This window comes from Engraulis encrasicolus, chromosome 23, assembly GCF_034702125.1.
Source record: "Engraulis encrasicolus isolate BLACKSEA-1 chromosome 23, IST_EnEncr_1.0, whole genome shotgun sequence".
NCBI lineage: Eukaryota > Metazoa > Chordata > Actinopteri > Clupeiformes > Engraulidae > Engraulis > Engraulis encrasicolus.
In genome coordinates, this window is record NC_085879.1 from 6,648,684 (window position 1) to 6,658,203 (window position 9,520).

Below are 9,520 nucleotides of genomic sequence, written 5' to 3' on the forward strand. Positions count from 1 at the left end.
GACATTATAGTGTGAGTCACAGCATGGGTCAGTGACAGTGAAAAAAATGGCGAAATATTGATGATTGTTTCCCCCGCCTCCACAGTGCTCTTTCCCCTCCCTCCACCCCTCTCTCCTTCTCTCCCCTCTCTCCTTCTCTCCTTTTCTCCCCTCATCCCCATATGACGAAAGTGAAATATCGATGATTGTTTCTTCGCCTTCACAGTGCTCTTTCCCCTCCCTCCACCCCTCTCTCCTTCTCTCCCCTCTCTCCCTTTCTCCCCTCATCCCCAACCTGGCTATGACAAATGCTCCACCCCCTACCAGCTCCACCTGCTCCTCTGACCCGTTGGGCCTTCCCCAATCCTCCCATGGTGGGTGTCGCCCCAACAGTTAGTGCTGGCAGCCCTGGTGAGGTGGGATGTCTTGGGGGAGGAAGGGTGCAAGGCGGGCTGGGGTGGTGGTGAGGTGCACGTTGGCATCACCCCTCATCAACCCTGCATGTGCGTGCTACCCTGCGTGTACCCCTGGTGGTGTCACGAGGAGCAGAGTGTGCTGTTTTCTGGGCTGGGTCATTATGCCTCCAGCTGGGCACAGCAGGTAGTAGGGGGTGGTGGAGGGATGGACCAACCCAAATGCATTGCTGATTTTTTTTGTTCATCTATGCACTACCGCACACACTCGGCAGGACCTGGGTAGTAACACCTGCGTCTCGTGCATGCACAGGGCCTCAATTGGCCACATGACAGTGTGCATGGGTATGTGTGTGTGTGTGTGTGTGTGCAGGCGCGGAGTGGCCATCGGGAAATCGGGGACTTGTCCCGGTGGGCCGCGGCCGCGAAATATATTGTAAAGGCCGAGTTATGTTCTCTGCCGGCCCCAAAGCCTTTGGCCGCATTTAATACTCAGCTGGCCCTAAAGTGTTCCAGTGCTTAAGCTAATGTGAACGAGCTATATATCATTTCTTGTTTGAAAAGAGATTGACTCAAGAGTATATATACCGTTTACCCGACCGCAATACCTCAGTGACGGTGTCAAACACTAAATTGGCCACACCCCTTCTCTACTGATAATGTTCATACACCGTAGATCGCGGAAGTTTACTAGATCTTAGTAACATAGTTTCGTTTTCAGTATTTCAAGAACCTGTGATATTTAGATTGGTTACCAAGGAACGGAAATATTAGTCAGTTGTGATTTATTTTCCGATTTCCACATGACTGTTACAGTTTACAGTCTGCCACTGCAGATTCACTTGTTCTGTGGTTATTGACTTGGGTTACGAACATACTCCACCAAGTGGTAAGGAAGTGAACTGCAGCTAAGCAGGAAAACACGTTGTACATGTTTTGATGGCATTGGTTTGTTAGAACTAGAGGTATATCTCCTTACAGTCGAAATAATGTTATATCATACATATATTTATATATGGCACATTTAGGATGTAGCCTATGTAATGTCTGAAGAAATGGAACAAAATAATTACCACACAAGATTCTGATGTGAGCAGTGTTGGGTGTGTAGCCTAAACTGTGGATTAAAATGTAATTGCAAGAAACAAAGACATTTGCTGCGACGAAGACAGCGTTTTAAGGTAGGCCTACACCGTTTGGTTATACATTTTGTTGACTTATAGTTGTGCTTTGAAGTAGCTAGGTTTGGCTTATTTGCTGCATGGTGGGTTTATTGCACAATGTAGACAGACTTTTTGTAAGCTATAGGCTACTATACTATATTTTGTGAGCCTACTCTTCTAAAAATCCCCACACTCAAAACTTTGTGCCCATGCTCATCCGTCTTCCTTAAACGATATTTCAATTTCAAACTGTCAAAATGACAGTGGAGTGCACATTTGCATGGAACAGTAGCGTGATGTAGCCTAACCTAGTAGGCCTATGAATGCTTTGGACTGTGATGATGGCTCCAGTGGTGTAGTCTACTTTTTGAAGTGGGTATACTGTATATTTGAGCATTTTTTATGTGTACTGAATATATTTGTGCTATTGTAAATAATGGATCAATCCATTTTAAGTGGGTATACTGCAATCCCTGAAATTTTGAAATGGGTGCCTATCAGTGATGCGCGGGCTGACCCGAAAGCAGCGGGCGCTTGCAGTTGACTGCGGTCGACCGCAGGCACGGGTTATGAAATATTATTTTTAATGAAATTCGGGTCGGGTGCGGTCGGTCAGGACCTTTGAAATGATGCCGAATTTTAAAGTAGGCTATAGGCTAGCCAATAGGCTATAATTTACTTTAGCAGTCAGGGACATTTTTTGCGAAATAGATCAAAGTTTATATGGCTGAATAACTACGATGGTGCCACGCGCTCTGCAGGAGAGTTAAAGGGGTATGCCACTATTTTGGGGCTTATTACAGTTAAAATCGTTGGGCAGGGTTTATAAAGGTGGCAAAGTGTCTTATTTTTCATGTTAAGCGTTGTCTTGCTTTAAGACAAGTTAAAAGAGGGAATATGTCGCTAAGCTAGTGAAAGTCAATGTATCCGTGTAGCATTGTAGCATGCTACATGGATACATTGACTTTCACTAGCTTAGCGACATATTCCCTCTTTTAACTTGTCTTAAAGTAAGACAACGCTTAACATGAAAAATAAGACACTTTGCCACCTTTATAAACCCTGCCCAACGATTTTAACTGTAATAAGCCCCAAAATAGTGGCATACCCCTTTAATGAGGCTCGTTGGCCGAATATCTTCTGCGCGCAACTGGTGCAGCAGGTGCAACCATTGAGTGCATTTTGAAGAACACAGAGGGTGCTCTCTAAACAGTGCAGTGGTGGATATAGCCTACATATTTTCTTATACAATTGTAATGGTTTCGCACTCATGTGTTGCTTACAGAGTTTGTTTTCATTTCCTGTGTCGTACCATGACTACGAGGCAATCCACTTGACGGCTGGCTCCGTCTCCTCACCAACCTAGAGATTTTTTTTTTCTCCATGTATCCAAACGACGATGTTACCGAAATAAACAGGTGACAGTCGGCAGTCGTCATTGCATGCCCTCGGTTCAAAAATCCAACATGTCCTGTTGAAATGCACAGCTGTCTTGTTTTTGATGCAAATTCCTTTTTTAAGACCTTTATTGACCTGATTGTGCTTTGCCAATGACGCTAGGGTGTTCATAAAGACGCACGGCTACTATTAGGCGAGTACATTTAGGGTTTAACCCAAAAAAAATTGATACAAAAGGTTTTTTTATGGATTCTATTACTATTGGACCTGCTAAATGACATACTAAAAATCTAGTAAAATCTGACTTTGGGAAATGAGTTTTTTTCAACATGGCTGCCATAGGCTTATTATAAGGGTCAAGAGACACTCCAGGTGAATAGGCCAAAAAATTTAGCTTGCCGATATCACCATGAAACTTAATCCGGTGATTACTCACATATTTGTGAGAAAAAAATGTATTGCAAGTTTTCTGAAATGTTATGTTTTAATATGGTAATTGGACTATATCTAATTAAATATGCATTCAATTTCAAAATGCAAAACCTCAAAATCTGAAAAAGCCAAGCTCAAAATTACTCTTTTATTTTGTTTCTAGTAAGCCAGAAGATATCTTCAGAAGAGATTATGGACATCTCTTTTTGTTTCGTAGTAAATCTAAAAATCTTTGTGCAGACACACCAGCTAGCATTTTTTTTTTTCAAAACATGATTATTTAACATCTCTCTTAGATAAATAATTGAGTTTTATGTGTCTCAAGTTCTTCCAGACATTCTTTGAGTCTGGTGGTATCATTCTTAGCATGTATCATGGCAAGGTCAGCTGTCCTCAAATCATAGCCTCTCCACAGAGGTGTCCTAAGGGCTGGTGCTGGGACTCCTATTTGCCATGTACACCACATCACTGGGCCATGTTATCTGTTCTCACAGCTTCTCATACTACTGTTACACCGATGAAGCACAGTTACTTTGTGCCAGATGACTCCACGGTCACACACATTTCCGCTTGCCTCTCTGAACTATCCACAAGTATGAAGGAATGCAACCTTCAGTTGAGCCTCGCCCAAATGCACTGCTGGTGATCCCAGCCAAAGATTTAGGTTGCCATGATATCGAGCTCAATATGGATTCTGCTACTGTTGCCTCAAATAAGGCCACAAGAAATCTAGGTGTCATTGTTGATGATCATTCTCTGACCACATAGCCTCAGTTTCCCAGTCATGTCCTCTTTCTCATGCCCTAATTGAATACAAGGCCCTGACCCTTGCCTATGACGCTACAACAGGCCCTACTCTGGCTTACCTGAAAGCTATGCTAAAGCCCTATGTCCTTTCAGGACATTGTCTGTCTCCAGTACCAACCGTTTCACCTTGCCCTCTACTTACACATGTAGTGGCTCCTGTCTATTCAGTTCAGCTGCTGAAAGACCCAAAATACCTAGTGACACCATGATTCATCACTGATGATGTGCCCTGACAAAACAGCACATGGATATTATCATAGCAGTAGTGTCTCTATGTCCACCCAAACAGCACTCCAAACAAACAGATCCTGAAAACATATTAGTTCATGCCAATGTAATTATCATGTAGTAACCTTTATTTTTAAAAACTTTGATCTTGAAAATGACACCTTTCCTGAAGTCAGATTTTCCTAGATTTTTAGTATGTTATTAAGGACACTTAGAGGTAACAAAATCAGTTGAAAAACCTTTTGTATCAATTTTTTTGGGGTTAGGTCTTTTTTTTGCATAGATGTACTCGCCTATATTTTCAAAGGCGGGTCGGGAAGCGGGCCGGGTCAATATTTTTCATGAATATTTCTTGCGGGCAGGGCAAGCGGGCGGACTAGGGAAAAAAGCGGTCGGGTGTGTCTTGTTTTTTCGTCGACCCGCGCATCACTGGTGCGTATACCTGCGTTTTACATAGACTACACCACTGGCTGTGCATTTCATCAAGGTGTAGGCTAAATTCTCCAATTCAGGTTGATATTTTGACTACACTAATGTTCACATGTAGTACGACTGCAGATTTCGTGGCTTTTGTCTTTTTGGTTAGGAAACCATGTTGTTCGCTTTGTTTTTTGTTTTTTTTTTAAAAGAGGGCCGCCAAGGGGAAAATTCTCCCGGTGGGAAAAGGTGGGCCACTCCGCCCCTGTGTCTTGGTGTGTGTGTATGAGAGAGAAAGAGAGAGAGAGAGAGAGAGAGAGAGAGAGAGAGAGAGAGAGAGAGAGAGAGAGAGAGAGAGAGAGAGAGAGAGAGAGAGAAATAAAGGGAGTGTAAATGCAGGAGGCATGCATCAAAAGTCTTGACAAGATAAATTCACAGCGTTTTCTCATACAAACTTACAAACTTCATCATAGTGCATTACTAAAGGCCCTGTGTTACATCATAATAGTGTACTACTATGGTAGCTAACTTTTCAATGGCTATTACAGCGTGCCACCGGAGGTGCGGCTTGCATTATGGGGCTACACCATATGGAAAGAGAAACATGCTGTGGAAGAAGGTACAGGAGGTCATCATAAGAAATAAGGACAACATGGAGGGAGAGTCCCCAAATGGAGTGCGAAACAGTGTTGTGGAGGGAGAAACATTGTATTAGGCGTCAGACACACCAAGGCGGAACAGAAGTGAACAGAAGTGAGACGATTGAGGTCTTTCTGCTTAGTATCGGCTGGTGTGTTTTACTCAGCCTCGGCGTGCACGGCCAGTTCAGTTCAAAATCCAGTCCAAAAGCTAGCCTGCTACTTTGCCATTCATTTCAATGGGACACCGCTGGTCGCCGGCATGAAAAATACGCTCGAGTTCTATTTTCCAAATGACGCGCAGAGCGGAGCAGGCTCCCGCGCCGCTGACGCCCAACTACCATTGGTTGGTGTGGAAGGACAGATCTGTTTCCATGTATTTTCACCAATTTCTGTAAAAATTGTTTCTGTCCCGCGACGCTTTTCCGCCCTACTGTGTAAGCGGCCTTAAGACCACCAGCGCACCCTTTCTTACGACACAGAGAAGAGTGGACACTGGCTGTCTTCAGTGCTGTCTTTTTACTAAGGCCTTCCTGTTAGCACTTTGGTCAGCTGCTTTTGTTGTTTTAAAAGTCCATTACATATAAACTTTGACTTGACTTGACTTGTGGCACTGGAGGGAGTCCCTGGTGTGTGTGTGTGTGTGTGTGTGTGTGTGTGTGTGTGTGTGTGTGTGTGTGTGTGTGTGTGTGTGTGTGTGTGTGTGTGTGTGTGTGTGTGTGTGTGTGTGTGTGTGTGTGTGTGTGTGTGTGTGTGTGTGTGTGTGTGTGTGTGTGTGTGTGTGTGTGTGTGTGTGTGCCAGGAGAGGGGCACTGCTTTTAGAAGTGTGATATTGCCGGCATGTCAGGGACACCTGTCTGTCAGTTAATGATGGTGCTATGGGGACGCGAGGTTGGGAGTGGGGTCGTGACTCTGGTGTGATCAGTGCCACTTACACAGGGTGGTTGCAGTCAGGGGGCGGCGACCGCTGGGCTCCCGTTAGCACTGGCATCCTGCAGTGTAACCTCAAAATGGCCTCCCTCGCCTCAAGGGGGACCTCGCCAAAGCAAAGCAAGAAGTGCAGACAGCACACGCATGCACACACACACATTTATGGATGTGCGTGCACACACACAGCATACCTATTTTGGAAAGTAACATTTTGAACAATATGGTGCAAAAGTGAGTACACCCCAGACTGATGCCCAGTTTGTCTCTTCAAAACTCCCCATTTATGTTTGAATGAGTTCAGATCAGGTGTCATATTTAATCACTGAATTCCTCTCACCTCTTCAGAAAATGAGCAGTAGCCATTGTGTGTGCATTTAGGGTCATTGTCAAGTTGGAAAAGAACACAATGACAAACAATGAAGGCAGAGATTCTTTAAGTATAGAGATATGCCAATGTAATAGGTTGCTATGGGCACCTAACATGACCAGGTTCCGGTCTGCCTAAAGAGGTGTGTCATAATACTCCTAGCATTGAATAGAACAGTCCTTAGGTCTGCCTAGGTCTGCCTAAAGGGGGATCCCCCCCCCTCCCCCTTGCAATAATAGAACCCGGAAACAATGGGCCAATGGAACCTCTCTCTCTCTACTCTATCTGATGAAGGGCAATGAGCAATAGAGCAATACTATGTGTTCATCATGATTCTAGGCTATCAATTAAAACACCAGCAGAACTCATGCAGCCCCACGTAAAAGTTGTATCCCTAACATGTTTCACAAGCACCATGCATTTTCCTTCGTATTCTTCATCTCAAACACCATATAGTTTTGCTGCTATCAATTCTAAGATTGATCTTGATGTCATGACCAACAGGACCGCGAGTCCCATTAGCCTTCCTTTTGGTCAGAATTAGACCGGCCAAACTCTTGGCGGGCTTTTTTTCCCCGACTGGGCTGTAGAAGAGGCTTCTTTGGTTGATGACACCCACAAACGCCATTCCTCGCCATGTGTGGCATATTGCATCATGGGAAATAATCACCCCAGTTTAGATTTCTACTTCCTTGTGTAACTGTGGTGAACTTGCATAACAACTTTCTCATCAAAAAAGGCTCCTGCCGAGATGTTAAATTCTGTGGCACAAGGTGTGTACTCATTATTGCTGTGCACTGTATACACTGCATGAAAAATGACAGACAGACGAAGTGATTACAGAAACAGCTATTCATGCCGTGGGGCATTGGATTCTACAGTTTGTTCTGATCGCCAAAGCTCATTTTTTCTAACTTAGGCTGTTTTTGCCGAACTCTTCTCACAAATACAACAACCACACACCAAATCAGCAAAACTGTGTAGATACATTACAAAACCAACATGTTTTGCTTAGCGTTACAAACTGACATGTTTTTGTACCAAACTGTTAGCACCCATCACATTATTACTAGCGCACATTGCAGCAACTAGACACAGACCATAGAATTAAAACCACACTTAACCTCTTGGTTTCTCTATTTACAAAGTATGCCATTTTGAAGAGGTTAGGAGTCTAAAGGTTTCTTCATCATTTAGAAATTGTGGGTAAAGCATTAAATTGTGTTCATATGCAAAACGAGTGTTGAGCAATGGATTGTTTTGTTACATTTTGGAAGGTGTGTGTGCAAACTGAGTACAAAACAGTTTCTGTGCTATAAGTTTGGCTAAACTGGTTATAGGTTTGTGGATCTGTCTTAAGAATTCTGCAAAAGCAGCCAAAGTTACAAAAAAAAATGCTTTAGCGAGCAGAAACTGTAATGGAATTCTGACTCTAAACATTTTTGATTTGCTAAATAAAATCCGATCTTCTCCATGCATAAATGACGCAAAAAAATAATCCCAATTTGCCCAGAGAAATGAGGTGTTATTTAGAAAAACATCATTGTGTTTTGACCCAAATACTGTCTCCCTTATTGGTTCACCTTTGACATGTAAATATCCTTCAAAAATAGTTGAGTCTTCATAGGCAAGAGCTGGCACGAGAGAGAGAGAGAGAGAGAGAAATTGATGGAGAGAGCAAGTGTGAGAGAGAAAAAACACGTATAACAGGAATCCAGCGTAGGAAAGGAAAGGTAGGATCAAAACTGACACACTGAGTCATATGAATAATTTTCAAGTGAGATGCAGTGAAAGAAGCCACATGTAGGTCAAGTAGTTAAATTTGTGTTTAGCCGTGCACTTGTTCATAGTCCTGTCAAACAGCAACACATACGGAAACACACATACGCACGCACGCACATACACACGCATGCACGCACACACACACACACACACGCACAAACACACCAGGTTATTGCAGTCTTCATTATCTGGCACAGAGGACCAGAGGTTACAGAGGGGAAATTGCTGTTAATGCGGAAATATGCGTACATACACTCCAGATCAGCACACCCCCCCTAGAAGAATGATATCAACAGGAACAATTGGGAGGGAGATGACAATAAGAGTGAAGAACAGATGCATTCATTTCATGCTTCCCCGATATGCATGTAATGCAGTGGTTCCCAACCTTTTTCCCCTTTTGGCCCTAATATTTTCGTGACCCCTCACCTCCCATTTTCCAAATGCAAAACATGTTTTTGCTAAACTTGACTGTAAATCACAGGTAAATACATGTATTACCGATTTAAGAAAATATTGTTGCTAACAATGTATGGAAAGGTTAGAAAACAATATATTCAAGGTTTTATGCAGAGACCCTTCTTGTCTGCGATCCTCCTGCAGTACCACCGCAACTCCCTTAGGGGCCTGACCCCCAGTTTGGGAATCACTGAAATGCTAGCATGTCTGAGCACACAGATCCTTTATTATCATTTATATACGTATATACAGTATGTGCGTGTGCGTGTGTGTGTGTGTGTGTGTGCGTGTGCATGTGGTGCGCGCGCGCACGTGCGTGTGTGTGTGTGCTTTAATTGCCGGCGTTGCGAGCACACCCACTTGGTGAATGTGCTTATCAGTGTTTGGGCAGGGCCTAGCATCTGAAGGCTCAGGGAGCCGCAGTAAATCACAAATAAAACAACTCCAATTTGGCAGATACCATGAATCAAACCAAATGAGGGGTGAGAGGAAAGAGAGAGACTGGAT